Source organism: Temnothorax curvispinosus, unplaced genomic scaffold (assembly GCF_003070985.1).
Source record: "Temnothorax curvispinosus isolate PA1 unplaced genomic scaffold, ASM307098v1 QBEX01014574.1, whole genome shotgun sequence".
Lineage (NCBI taxonomy): Eukaryota > Metazoa > Arthropoda > Insecta > Hymenoptera > Formicidae > Temnothorax > Temnothorax curvispinosus.
Window position 1 is genome coordinate 499,161 of NW_020224354.1, and position 14,353 is coordinate 513,513.

General features: G+C 44.7%; 1 protein-coding gene across 3 annotated transcripts in view; it reads right to left on the minus strand.

The window, feature by feature from the left end:
• The window catches only part of LOC112464780 (mucin-5AC-like), a 173,054-nt gene extending 166,674 nt beyond the window's left edge, over nucleotides 1–6,380 (minus strand). The window contains exons 1-2 of one of the 3 annotated variants that reach the window (XM_025031966.1): nucleotides 6,081–6,380; nucleotides 3,763–4,127 (exon numbers count right to left, since the gene is read on the minus strand). The gene's annotated coding sequence lies outside the window, so the exon portion shown is untranslated. Of the gene's footprint in view, nucleotides 1–3,762; nucleotides 4,651–6,080 lie in introns of those variants that run through there. The other 2 variants (XM_025031965.1, XM_025031967.1) reach the window with 2 other exon arrangements.
• Nucleotides 6,381–14,353: the final 7,973 nt, after the last annotated feature.

Consider the following 14,353-nt stretch of genomic DNA (forward strand, 5'->3'; position numbering starts at 1 on the left):
CGAAGTTCCGGAAGACGTCGACGCGCGGCGGGAAAGCCGGCCAGCAATAAAACGGTCTTTGAAACGGAGAAATAATTCTGCCGTCGAAAAGTTCGCTATCCGCTTCGTTTAGCGAGCTGCTTTGCATAAATTACTTGATAGTAATCAAATCACTCGGGGTTACGCTACGCAGTCACCGAACGTGACTCAAATGACGGCAAAATATATCGCCGGAGTTAGTTAAGTTCGCAAGTATTGTTTCCTCTGTGCTCCCATTATTATTTCATTTTCAGAGACTGTTTTTCACTAATTAAATATTCATCTTGTTATCGCATATGCCGTATGTGACTTATTTACTCTATTACATGCGCTTATGCGGTGTATTTCTCTCATTTGCGATTGTTACTAAAGCGGTAACAGTGATTTAATGAGCGTGATTATTCATGTATCTCTTTGCCTAACCAATTGTTTTACACATATACACACGTTAATGATTTTAATTGCAATCATCATTTGTTGCAACAAAAAATAACATCCCTCATTCTATGCATAAATAATAGTGCAATGTAAAAAAATATTAGTGCGAGAAAAAAGTCACGTATTTATTGCGTAATTTAAAAAAACATAAATCTTCCTCAACCATACGACAAAGTATAAAAGGTCCGCGAAAGTTATAATTTTTCTTTTATAAAAAACTATACCATGTAATATATCGTCCAATCTCGCTGTCGATACTCGACCACGCGTGCTACTTTTTTGCGATTCGACAGAAGGCTTGTACAAATGAAGCAAATCACGACGATAAGCCGACGGATGCCGGGAAAACGGGATGGGGATAAAATCGCGGAGAGCAATGCGACGCTGACACGCGAGTTTGTTTGCAAACATTGGCGGGGGCCGCGGGCAGAGAATTTCCGGGGCGAGATCGTCTCTCGGATATATTTGAGATCGGTCGACGGCGACGGTTGCCAAGAGAGAGAGAGAGAAGGACAGCGAGCGGCGTGTGTGCCGGCACTCGAGGCCAATTCAATTTGCCGACAACTCGGGTCTGCTTAGCGGTAATTATTTCCGGGGTCTCGGTAAACGTGTTTCGCGCTTACCTCCCTTCCTCCCTGCCGCGGCCGAAAGGACGGTGAATACGCGCGCTCGCTCGCGATCGATCGCGACGCGCGCACACACACGCGCGCACGCACACGCACACGCACGAACACGCGCGAGCGCATGCGATGCACACATGACGATGACGTTCGCGATCGCCCGTTCGAGGACGAGATCGATCGGCGCCGCCGTCCGTCGGCTCTGGTGCCGTGCCAGAAATAATATCGTTCGCGGCGAGGAGAACGCGAACTATACCGTGACCGAGCGACATCGAAGTCTCTCGGCTTCGAGAATCGCTTTCTCCTCGGACGCGTCTGAGATATTTCCATTTCCACGAGACACACATGCGATATGATTCCACGGAGCGCTCCGTTTTTCCTGGCGCGGCGCGGCGCGGCGCGGCGATGAAATACGCGGCTCTCCGACTTGGCCAGATTGCGTCCGTCGCCGATTTGCCGGTTTTTATACGGGGGGAATTCGTGAATAATTCAGGGAATCCGCCAGAGTCACGGATCACGCTCGAAATTTATGATTACCTACAGTACCTTCGTTCGGAGCGGTATCGCATATTTATGACTCTACTAATTCCTTTCTCAATTAGGGGGCTTTAAAGTTTTATTTGTTGCTTCCTGTTAGCTACAATTTTAGAAAAGAAGAATATATAAATGATGACCCACGATAAACTAATTTCTTCAATTGTGTCACATACGAATATATAGGTATGTTCGCGAATTTCGGAAAACGGCACAAATCGTCACGCAATGGAAAACGCATCTCTTCGTGATTAAATTGAAAAACACTATGCACTTACAATTAATATATCTGAAAGCTAAACATCACCCGATTTGTATTAATTTCTATGATAATGATATAATAATGTTCCAATTCCAATTCCAAATCGCGCTAAATGGATCGCCGGCGTTTCTCCGTTTCATGCATTAAAGACACACGAGCGTATTAATCCAATGTAAGCGATTTCTCGCAAATGAGCGAAAGGTATCTCATCTTTAATGTAATATAATCAGCGGGTCTAAATAAATAAATAAAAATTTCTATTCAGAAATAGTTTATACAGATTTAAAATAGTTTGCCGATTAAAATCATACATCGATTCAAGTACCTGCTTGAAGAACTGAAGAAAGAACTGCGAAAAACTACTACAAAGTATCATATCAAGTCCACAGCTTGACACGGAAAGGCAAAGGGTTGAGGAAATCGACTTGCGACGTCAATCCCCGACGAATCAGCTGCGCGCGAGCCAAACTCCCACGCACGTCACGCAAGTTCTCCGAAACAAGAGTAGAAATAAATTCCGCGTATGCCGGTCGTTAACTTTTCACTAGTCGTTCTCAAATGAAACAATTCGGACAGGCGCAAATATTTCTCGCAAGCGCGGTCGCTCGCCGCCGACTGTATTTTCACAAGACGGTTTTACAGCGCGAAACCTCTACGGAATTCGGCGCATCTTTTCTTAAAAGATAATTCACCCGCGTGCGATCTTGAAACAGTATCGCCATTCGAAAAGAGGAGTTAAGATGCGAGTATCCGGAGTTTCATCAAACGCGCCTAGCAGTGTTAAATATTAAAGGAAATTTGAACCAATATCTTGAGTTAAATAACATTTTGTTATTTTTAACTATTAAATGTGTCAAAATTTATTATTTTAATGTCGTTGGTTCAGTTAAATTAACGACAAATTGAGTAGGAGCAGTGGCGACTTACAGGAATTATTAAAAATTACTCAAATTGAGCATAACTTGACCCTACAAATTTAATAACGTAGATAAGAAACGGAAATCACGATTACGACGCGAGTAAAATTATTTCGTCGCGAGTTCGCAGCCTCGTTAAACAGCGTATTTATAGAATACTATGCTTTCAAGTAAAATTATCATCGACGAAACGATAACGAAAACCACGTTGCGTACTCGCGCAACTTTATCGCGAAGCTGTTCGCGTTAACGAGACAATTCCGCGTAAAGCATCGCTGAGCGGCGACGAGCGACGGCTCCGTTCGTACTCCGCGGCGCACCGGCACTTTCGCGACCAGTCGTATTTACACGACCGCCGCGTCGACCGAGTTTCCATTTTCCATCTCGTTCGCCGTCGCCACGGATAAAAAAAAACTGAAGCGCCTCGCGCTCCGGCCCGCCTTGGAATCGCCGTAAACAAACGGAGACGTCACCACGTCCGCTTCGCCGAGCCGATAGCAGAGACAGTTAATCACGTCCGCCTCCGAAACGTCTTATCACGTTCGATTTCCCCCTCCTCCTCCCCTCTCGGCGACGGTATCGATCCGCGATAGAAAAAACGATCGAGGAAAGATAAGAAACGGAGTTATCTCTCGATCCGCCCGGAGCAGACGCGATCGCGACGATCGCGGCGATCGCGAGTCTCGATAATCGCGAACGGCGAAACGGAGAGACGCACCTCGCTCTCGCGTTTTCCGCCAGACTTTTAATCGGTCCTGACGCGCGCGAACACGCTCGCGAGGCGCGTACGCGACGACGGCGGCTACAAATAACAAGATGGCAGCCGATCGAGAGCGATAAGCGCGACGACGACGTGCCGTCACGCGTCACGCGTCTCGGGATCGCGCATCGATCCCACGGCCGAAAGGCGGCACGAGAATGAACACGATATAATGGATAACGTGAGATAGAAAACACAGCCACACACACTCACCGGAATCACGATCTCGGGGCCGACGGGGGCTGAACGTGGGGCTCCGGCGGCGACGGGGATCGCAGTATATATCCAATACGATAATACGAGTGTATCCAAATATGATAAATCCACACACCAGAGAGAGCGAACGAAAAACTGTCGTGCACTGATATATATGTAGATATATACGAAACTCTTTCACTCGCGCGAACTCGTAGGGGCGAGCCGGCAGGCGGGGGCGGCGAAATACGTGTAAACCGCCCGCACGTATCCGTGCCTTCCCTTCGCCGACGATCACTGATTCCCGATGACGACGCGGACGACGAGGGGCACACTCCGCGGCGGCTATTATCGGTGCCGACCGCCCGACTCCCGATTCCAAACTGCCGAGAGAGAAAGAGATATATATACGGGCTGAAGTGAGCGGCGGGACAGCGAGACAGCGAGACCGCGGCACACCAGCACTTTCCCGCGACGCGCACCACTAATAATACATCACTACGTCAACGGTAATGCCCGGCACGGCCATCATTGGGCAGTGCCGCGTCGCCGTTGCTTGTCCATGCGTGCATGCGTGACCGCGTATCCAAGAAGCGCGCACACCACTCGACGGGAGACCACCGAGACACCGAGAGAGAGACGACGACGACGGCGACGACGCGCGGGAGAAACGCGAGAGAAAAGCAACGACGAGCCGCGAGATCACGCGACGTTGAACTCCTCGCGCTGGAAAGACACCGAGAGACACGTCGTGGACGTTGAATGGATAAATTAGATGGGTAGATGGATCTACCGTCTACTCCGCGCTAACCACTGCCGGGATTCCGTCAAAGTCGCGGAAAGAGAGAGAGAGATAGAGAGAGAAGGCCGAGAGAGGTCGAGAGACGCAACGTAGATCCGTAGCGCGCGCGAGCTAGTGCGAGACTGGCGACAGTGGCGACGGCGCCCGAAGCGAGCCGATCGCCGCCGCGCCGTTCCGACGGGACACGAGGACGCACGAGGGAGGCCAGTAATGCCGATGATCGAAGAGCTCCCCTCCACTTCCCTCGCCACGACCGACCGACACCCCACCCCGCGCCACGCCGCGCCGCGCCGACCGAACGCGAAGAGCGACGGACGCGCGGGGCTCGACGACGGATAGATTACACGCGGCGCACGCGCGCGCGAGCAAGCGAGCGAGCGAGCGAGCGATTCGAGCGCGCTCCGCTCGTTCTCTCCCCCTGACGCGAACGCGGTTTCATTACGTAAAACAAGTGTGCGTCGCTCCCGATTCATTCGTCACCGAAAAAAGGATGCGCGATCCCGGCAGTCAAGTCCCGGTCCGGTCCGTCGTCGAATCTACGAAATCTATGATTCGGATCTTTATTGCTTTATTTATCTTTATTGTCAATGCGAGAACGCAATGCGCTTCGTAAGGAAAATATTTAACGTAAACTATCGTTCGTAAGCTAAATTATTGTTTACTCGAGAACTACCCACCATGTATACCTGGAGAATGGAATGCGATAAATTTAGATTGAATCGAACTTTCGTTTCGGAGCGGCGCGAATGACCTTGCCGGGAATCGTCGATGATTCAGACTTCAGACGCGACGGAAACGCGCGTGGATTACTCAGGTGGATGTGGGTTCTTTGAATGCGTTGACGGCACGGACAGCCCTTAAATACGGTCGCGATGGCATCAAGTTAGCTCAAATAAACGTTGGCGCGAGAGCGCGTCGAACTCTCGATCAACGATCGAAATCTTAAGCCGTCGATGATTCATCGAGATAACATCCGCGACGTTTTCCGTCGCGCAAAATCTCGAACACAATGAACGATGCGCGAATAAAGAACAACAACCGCGAACATATAGTCGCGCGCATTTTTCACGCGTTTTCGTCGAAACGAGCCGAGTCACGGCGGGCCGGTCTAATCAATCTTCTTGGTAAGAACGCACACCGTCAACCCGAGTCAACCTCGCTTACCGCGCGGAACGCGTGACGTCCGCTTTCGCGTGAATCGTATAGATTCGTCGACGACCAGCGGGACGCGCGATTCGGCGCGAGCCCTCCGGGTCATTTGGCACGCGTCTGTAATTAATTCGGGTTACGCGTGTCTCGTATAATGTGTCTATCACGCTCGGACAAACATGAAGAAATGCCAGCACAGTCGCCTTCCCTCTTGCGCCCTCGTAAATCCTCGCGCGGATCTCACAGCTCGGATCTCATCCTCGCGATCCGCGACGTCCGCGTGGCGATGAAACGACGGTACGTATCACGCACGTTTCGTCTCACACACACACACATATACGCGCGCGCGCACGCGACGATATAAGAAAAAGACGATGATAAGCACCTCTGAGATTCTTCCGCGTTTTCACTCGTACTTTTCTATCGCCCAAGGGCACTTAACACACATAAAAACGGAGCACGGACGAGACCGGAGAATCGAGGACGCGCCTCGTTCGTGGAAAATCGTGGTCGCTTCCCGCTGGGGGGGGCGGAAACTCCGATGTCGTTAAACGACGCGACGGAGGGACACGGAGGGATGGGCTAGTAGTGGCGAACGGACTACGAAGGGTGAGGGAGGGTGGGGCCAGGGGGAGAAACGGAGAGAGAAGGGTGGAGAGGAGGAGAAAGAGAGAGAGAAAGAGAGAAGAGAATAAAAACGGAGCGCAGCGTGGTACAGGGAACCGTGTGTTACGAAACGACCGCGACGGAGATCCGACACAAACTGAGAGCCGCGCCGCCGAGCTGCTGATTGCGACCGAATGCCGATAGCAAGCACATCCTCCCCCACCCAGCCGTCCCTTTGCCGTCTCCCTCCCTGCGCAGCTTCCACCCCTCTCTGCCCCTCGCGACCCACGCATCCCCACACAACGTAGCGCTCGACCTCCCCCAGCCCCACCCCCCTACGTTCTACGTCTATCCCCGCTCGCGTGTATACACGAATCTGCCCTTCTCCTCATCCGTTCTTCTCTACCTACCTACCTACCTACCTCCGACGGTCGCGAGACTCGCGAGAAAGTTTCTGGCGTATTGCTAGGTTATCGGTGTTTACTCGTTAACGCCAAATCTGCACGCGACCTTGCTTGTAACGAGAGAACGACACTAAAATGATCGAGCGAGATCGTGCCGTGCGAAAGTGAAAGATTAATTTCGATAATCTTCAACTTGTCGCGCGATCTTACGTGTAACAAGGTTCTTGTAAAGCAATATGAAGGAATAATGGACCAACGATACGAGCTAAATTCAAGATATATTAAAATATCAATAATAGAATTTATTCAGCATAAATAGAATAGACACCAAGTAAACGTTTCGACTTCACTTAGTCTTCTTCAGTATTAAAATAAAGTTTACAAGAATAGTTCTATTATTAATGTATAATATTTTAAATTTAGCTCATATCGTTGGCATATTATCTCCTCATATTGCTTTGCATAAAACGAGCCTGGGGTATTTCAATATTTTTAGATATTTAATAGATATTCATAAGAAACACATAAGTAAGACTGTAAAAAGACTGATGACGCACATTCAGCATTTTTAGAGAAAGTAAGAGGAGAAAGAAAAAAGAGAAGAAAGATCTCTGAATAACGGGTATAATCAATGTATCAATAACAATCTATATAAACGATTACGGAATCATACACCATGTTTATTTCATCTCAATTAAGTTTTCGAACAATTTAAATATTCATTATATACAGATATCTTTAATATTCAAATGTTAGTTTGTCAAAGGGAAGAAGATCGAATTTGTTGTCCTAATTTTACCCTTCGGTCAATCGTGAACAATCACCGTCGACCGCTATATCATACGCGATATAGTAATGTTATAAAAAATGACTAACGATATCGCCGAGTTAAAACGCATCGTTAGTCGTAGAATCAATGAGTTATCGTCACCGAGGTGTACGTCATCGCTGATCGCGTCATTTTTACCCCACGATGTGACGCAATGTTAACCGAGTCAACATCCACCCGTGCAAAGACTTACGGCGCTTTATAATTTTAAAACGACCGTCGTGCGCATCGAGCGACGGGGGCAGGAAGGGAAGTGAGCAATTTTGATATTTTCACAGCGCCCGTTTCCGACGACGACGTACGATGTCGTGGAGACGCGGCGATGTACGAGAGAACGGAATAAAATATCAGTGCCCCGTCGCCGGTATACTGTATCGCGGCAGCGTATCTCTCGCTCACGCAAGAACGGCACGATAACGTTCGCGCGCTCCAGGTACTTACTCCTCGCACGGCAAACTCATTTCTGATGCGCTCCGACATTGATTTTCCGCGAAGATGACAAACGTCCGTTGACTGTACAGTGAAAAGCATAATTTGCGACGTATCCCGGCAACATTCGGGATTCGCAATATTCCTCTCGCAATAAAACAATTTCTGGATAAACTCGATGCGTGTAACAAGCGGAGTGGTACATACATTTTGAAAGTGTCATAAATCATTAAAGATTTATGCCTGGAGAGAAAAAGATTTTCTAAAATTTTATTATTCTTTCCTGTCCATTTGCGTAAGTCCTGTCCATCTGTTTCACATCTTTGTTGTCAATTTCACAACTATCCATCAACCGTTGAATAAAATTAAGATTTAAAGAGAAAAAGTGCAACATTGTCTTACTTCAAAACGTAAAAGGAAATAAATCCATATATCGCATTTCTAGAATGATGACATTGTAACTTCATTGTACCTGAGCCGAATAAAGCCCAGCATTAAATAAAGTTTTCGAATTTACCGGTTAAAAACGCGCTTTAAGCTTTGAGTAGGCCTGTTCGTTTTAGCTGAACTTCTTGTATGGTTCGTTTTTCCTCTTTTTCTTTTCACATTGAAGAGAAAAAGAGAAAAGATGAACTGTGCAAGAAGTTCAGCTAAAACGACCAGGCCTTTTACTTAAAAGACCTGTTATGGGGACCGGTGAAGAGAGGCAAAAGGAATTAAAACTGGCAACAACGCGTCTGTTCAATGCGACAAAAACTTTGTAACAATGTCAACGTTTCTTTATTATTTCCAAATTATTTTTCGTGCCTTAATATGTATGAATATATAAGGCCCAATAACAGAGTTAAAAAAATTATTTGTTCTTTATAATTATTCTATGCGAAAGACATATTTTATTTTTGTTACTGATAGAAAGATAAAGATTTTATTAGTTTTCAATTATTCTCATAAATACAGCCTTATTCAGCTCAGGTACCTTATAAATTATAAATATTTCATTCGAATCGCTCTGATAGCACGGTCTTCAAGTTTCCAAAGTCATATCACTTTATGAATTTTCATAACACGAGAAGATATTACGAGATGATACTTAATTCAGCTACGAGTTGATAACGACTACAGATAAACGTCGTAAATCGAATTAATGATCATTTACATTCTGATATGTGTGGCGGTCGTTGAGCACGGAACGTACGTAAGATATTCGTGCGCGATCACTACAACATATGGCGCCGGGTTAACATGAACAGGCATTATAAATGAAGAGTCAAACGGAGACAGATACGTAGATCGAGATACGGATAAAGAGAGAGTGAGAAAGAGAGAGAGAGGGGGAAGGACGAGATAGCTAGAGAAGGAGTACATAATGTAGGTCATGACCCAAATCGCATTCCTCGGCCTCTATTCGGATCTTTCGCAATTCACGAAAGTGTTCAACGAGAGTTCCAAAAAGTACTTTCAGTTAAAAGAACTGCTATATAGAAAATGAGCAAATTCTTTCGCTACTAATCTCATAATCTTAAAATAGAAACGTAACAAAATCCAATCAACTTGATATACATCGCACCTGATAAAGAATAAAGAAGCAAAAACTTGAAGTGTGAAAAAGAACTTCAATTACTATTTTTCTTCGCATAAATATTATTGAAGAATATGCTTGAATGTCTGTTATCTATTTATCTAGTAATTTTTTAGCATATTAGTTCTTGACGCATTCAACAAAGAACCTTCTAACACTATATATCAAATGACTTCTAGGACTCCAGCAGTACAGCAATTAAATGTTTGTGTAATCAGTATTACATTCCAATAGACATCTACTCGATAAATATTTCTCATCATATTCTACACGATAATCATTGATGTTGAAGTAATGTAATACAAATATTTTTATTTAACGAATAAACTCAAATTATCGGTTACATAAAAAGGAATTTGTTAAAAAGGATAAAAATCAAACATCAGAAAAATATATATATTTTACTCACTATTTTATTTCAAAAACAATTATATTATTCTGGAAAAACATTTAATTGAATATTGTTTAATCCTAATAACAATTGTAATAAAACGTTCCCTTTACTTTGTATTCTGAATTCTGAACGTTTATATTTTCGAATTTTGATAAATATTAACATGTGTTGATTTTGATTAAACAACATAATGATATCTATAGGAGATGAAACAGAATCGTCACCATTTTCCTAATCAACGTAATAAAATTAGCTGAATTTTAGAAAATATTTTTAACTTGCGAATGTCGAAAGTTACACGTCGATCAATACACGAGTCATTAGTTGATAATACAAGCGGCCTGTAAATCGCCGTCGTTGCTAAAAAAAAACCGCGCGTCGCGTCAGAGAAAAACAGACGGGGCGATGCGGGGCGCGGCTAATTGGATCGGGAGCACGTGCGACGTGCGCTCGGCAAGTTTCCCGGCTCGAAAACGCCGCGAGGAGTTTCTCGGCAGCCGGGTAGCCTTGACGGCGCGGCGGCGCGAGAGCACCTGATTCGCAACTGGCGAACTAGACGGAGGGAGAGGGGAGGGAAGGGGGAGAAGTCGTCCTTTCATCCCTACGAGCGGCTGTCGTGCATAAGGATCCAGTCTCTCGCTCATTCCGCTACGTGCGTTCGCAGACGTTTTCCCCTTTTCTCCTCCCAACCGACCTTCCCCCCCCCCGGAGTGCCCCCCCCGGCCCTCCTGTCCCTCCCTGCTCCCGCTGCCGGCCCCACTCTCAGCTCCTCGCCGCACTCTCTCTCTCTCTCTCTCTCTCTCTCTCTCTCTCTTTCACACACACCCCTCCCTTCGCCCCTCGGAATCCTGTAACGGCGCGACGACACGTTCACGTTCACGTACACGCGCACGCAACGATCCACGCGTGCACCGTGCACCGATCGCGACGGACCACGACGGACACGGGCGTTGCGACGTTGCCTGGGCGCGCTACAGGGACGAGAGACGAGATCGCGAAACGCGTTGTTGCCAAGCTACGCGATACTACGCGATCAGCCGCTTTCCCGCGGAAGCACGCGATCTTCCGTTGCCCGTTCTCTCGTGGATACGCTCGTGTGTGCGACTGTGCGTGTGTGTTCCCGCATTACTATTGCCGAAACCGCGAGTCTATCTCATATATCTCCGCCTTACCTTCGTTTTCTTTCATTTTTCCTTTGTTTTACGAGATAAGATACCCTCTTCCTTGTTTCATGCTGGAGAACGGTTTGCGCGAAAAGGAGACTGTGTTGTTCCTAGGAGGAAGTGATATTTTACCAGTCTTACGCTCTTGACTTTAACTTCCCATTAATTATTTTGTTGATACATTTATTTAATTGATTATGTTTTACCGTTTTGCACAATGCGCTTTGAAAATCCGCCAGTGAATTTAATTATCGCATGAAAACTCCATCATAATAGTTCGCATTTGCCGACGCGATCGGAGTTACGAACTGCTGAGGTATCACGCTACCGCTCTTCGTTGACGTACGATGCCTCGGGTCGTTTCGCGAACAATGTTTGAACGTAAAGCGCGATGAAACAGGAACAAAAGGTAGCACGCGGTACGGACACGGCATTGCGTTAGATAACGCAGCCTTGCGACGTCATCGCGCGCGTGGGAATGGTGGCTGGATGCCAAATCGAGTGTATCGCCGACGGCCTGGGTCGTGCCAGTTGGCCATACTAAATATACGAAGAGAGAGTGAGAGAGAGAGAAGAACGAGGGCGAGAGGAGGAGGGAAAGGGGGTGAGAGGGAGAGCGAAGGGAAGGAGGCATAATAACTTCCTATAACGGCGCGCCGCGCTTTGTTTCTTCCATTAAGCCGTTTTCTCTTCCCCTCTCGCCGTCCTCGACGCGCAACGATGCGGTTACTCCATAATAGCGCGCTCGACATATCGGCTCCGAATCACGATGGACGTTTATCGTTCTCGCAATAGAGCCCACATCAAACGCAGGTACTTCCTCTCGTAACTCGGCAGCCTGCGCGAATCGTACGTACCGAGTAAGATAATGAATTTTCCCGATATTGGCGCACTCGCGCTCGCGCGATATTGGATATGCGCGGCGGCGCGGCGCCCGATTGCCGCATTCTGTATTTAAAGTTCATATATCGTCCGTAATTAATTGACTGAACTCCTGAATCATCTCTCTCTCGAGTCGAGCGGAAATAGTGAGCCACGATTTTCGGAACGGAAAATATTTTCTATAACGGAATAGAAAAATCCGCTATCGATCCAAATTGAATAATTAATCGAGAAATCATTAAGCTAATGGGATATCGGAGATAAATGCGCAACAAGTAGCCCATACGTCATGCTGAAAAAATACGCCACGATGGACTTTCTATATTAACGGATGAACGAAATGAAAATTCGCGCATGCTAATTGACGTGTCGGATTACCCCATCGAATATTTCGCATCAATATTTCGACGTGTCGTGATATCTTTACTGAATCTTTTATGAAATCATCGTAAAACGACCGCGACGCGGTTTTATATGATTTATGTGCTATAATACATTTCGAAAAAATTAATGTTCACGTAGTTATTAAAAATAACTTCTATGAGTAAATGATATCATCTTAATAATATATATCCTCTATTATATATAAATAGTTTATTCGCTCGTACGATATCAATTATTATTAGGAATATTTATCGATATATATTTTATATAACATATTTAATATGTACATTTTTATAATAATAACAACTGTTATAATAATAACAGTTTATCAATGCATTTAATGGCGAATAATCTTACTTTATTATTATATCGGAGATTTGGCTTAGCAATCAATAGTTTGTGCTAATTACGTATAGGCGCTCGGCATGCTTTCATGCTTAAGCTGTTCTCATAACGAGATCCACGACAACGCACGTGACCACCGCAAATGAACCCTACTTGTGCGGCACTCGGCGAGGATAGGTCAGTAACGCGTCGGCAATGCATTCGTGCCCCATCAAACGAGCATCATGATCGAGGCTTCGTGCGCACCTGGCACATATATAGGGTGTCCTCAAACTCGTGTTCAGTGAAATTCTTTAATTAATCTCATCGATTACAGAAAGATTGATTATCTTTTACATTCTTCCGACCTTCAACATTCAACATCTTGGTCTAATTACATCTTGAATTAAAATCCGCGCTTATTGTCAGTGAAATTTCTTCAGTTACTTAACGTCATCAATTGTTCAAGACTCAGAGGCTATTTTTTTATACTTTTCTCATCTTCAATATTGATTTTGACACCATATTTTTATTTGAAATTACGTTTAATAAGTAAAATATTTATATTTAACGAAGCATGAAATTTTATTATACAAACTATTTAAAATAGATTTCAAAAATTAAAAGACATCTAGATAATTTAGTATCTTTTAATTATTTTAATGTTTCCCCAAAAACTGAATACTCATATATATAGATACATTTTTTAAATATTTTCTTTTTCAGCAGTTTCGTAAGTTATCTGCAAAAATTTTATTTTTAATCATCTATAATTGAGAAGTTGTCGATCTTTTTGAGGTAAATTGAGTTAAAAAAAATTAGTCTACACAGTATTAATTAGTCTACACAAAATTTTGTTTACATGAAGCGATCGCAAAGTTGAATGACCATCGTGTGTATCCGATCGATCGCATCGCTCTCATGTATACATAGACAGGATCGTTTGTGCGACGGACTGAGATATCTCGAATTTCCCTGCGCGCAACTCAACTCCAGTGGCTTTATCCGACCGGATTCGCCTACCTGCTATTCCCGGTTGCCCGAAATTCGTCGGTCTACCGAGAAACGTTACAAAATTCCATCGAGATTCTTGAACTCGCCTGGCTTAGCAGGAGGATGTTGTGAGATTGTGTCCCATACTTGATTGTTGTCTACGGGGCTTTTGTGATGCATACAACATTGTGCATGCATTCTAAAGAAAGTACATTATCTTAAGTCAGTAATATCCGGGTGTACACATACATTGATAGAAAGATGAAAAATTATGCATTGACAAAAGGGTTAGAAAATCTAAAACCAAGAGTTTTTTGTCAAGCAGGACTTAAAGGGAAATCTTTCAAAAGATCTTATATAGCTATCCCTTTTTAGATATACTTCTATGGTATAATGACTGAAGTCCCATTAGGCTTTTCTACAGATTTTCTACAGATTTAGGTATTTTCTTTGTTTAAGGAGGAATGATTATTTATATATTGACCTGTCAAAATAGAAATCCTACACTAATATTTCTTTAGTACCTACAAAAGCAAACAAAAGTATTGAAGTAAAGAAATTATAATGTATTACAAAAGAATATGTAAAAAAAGTTTTTTTATGACCATTAAAGTCCTGAGTCATATTAATACCACGTGAATGACTTTTACGACCTTCCTTTTTCTCATCTT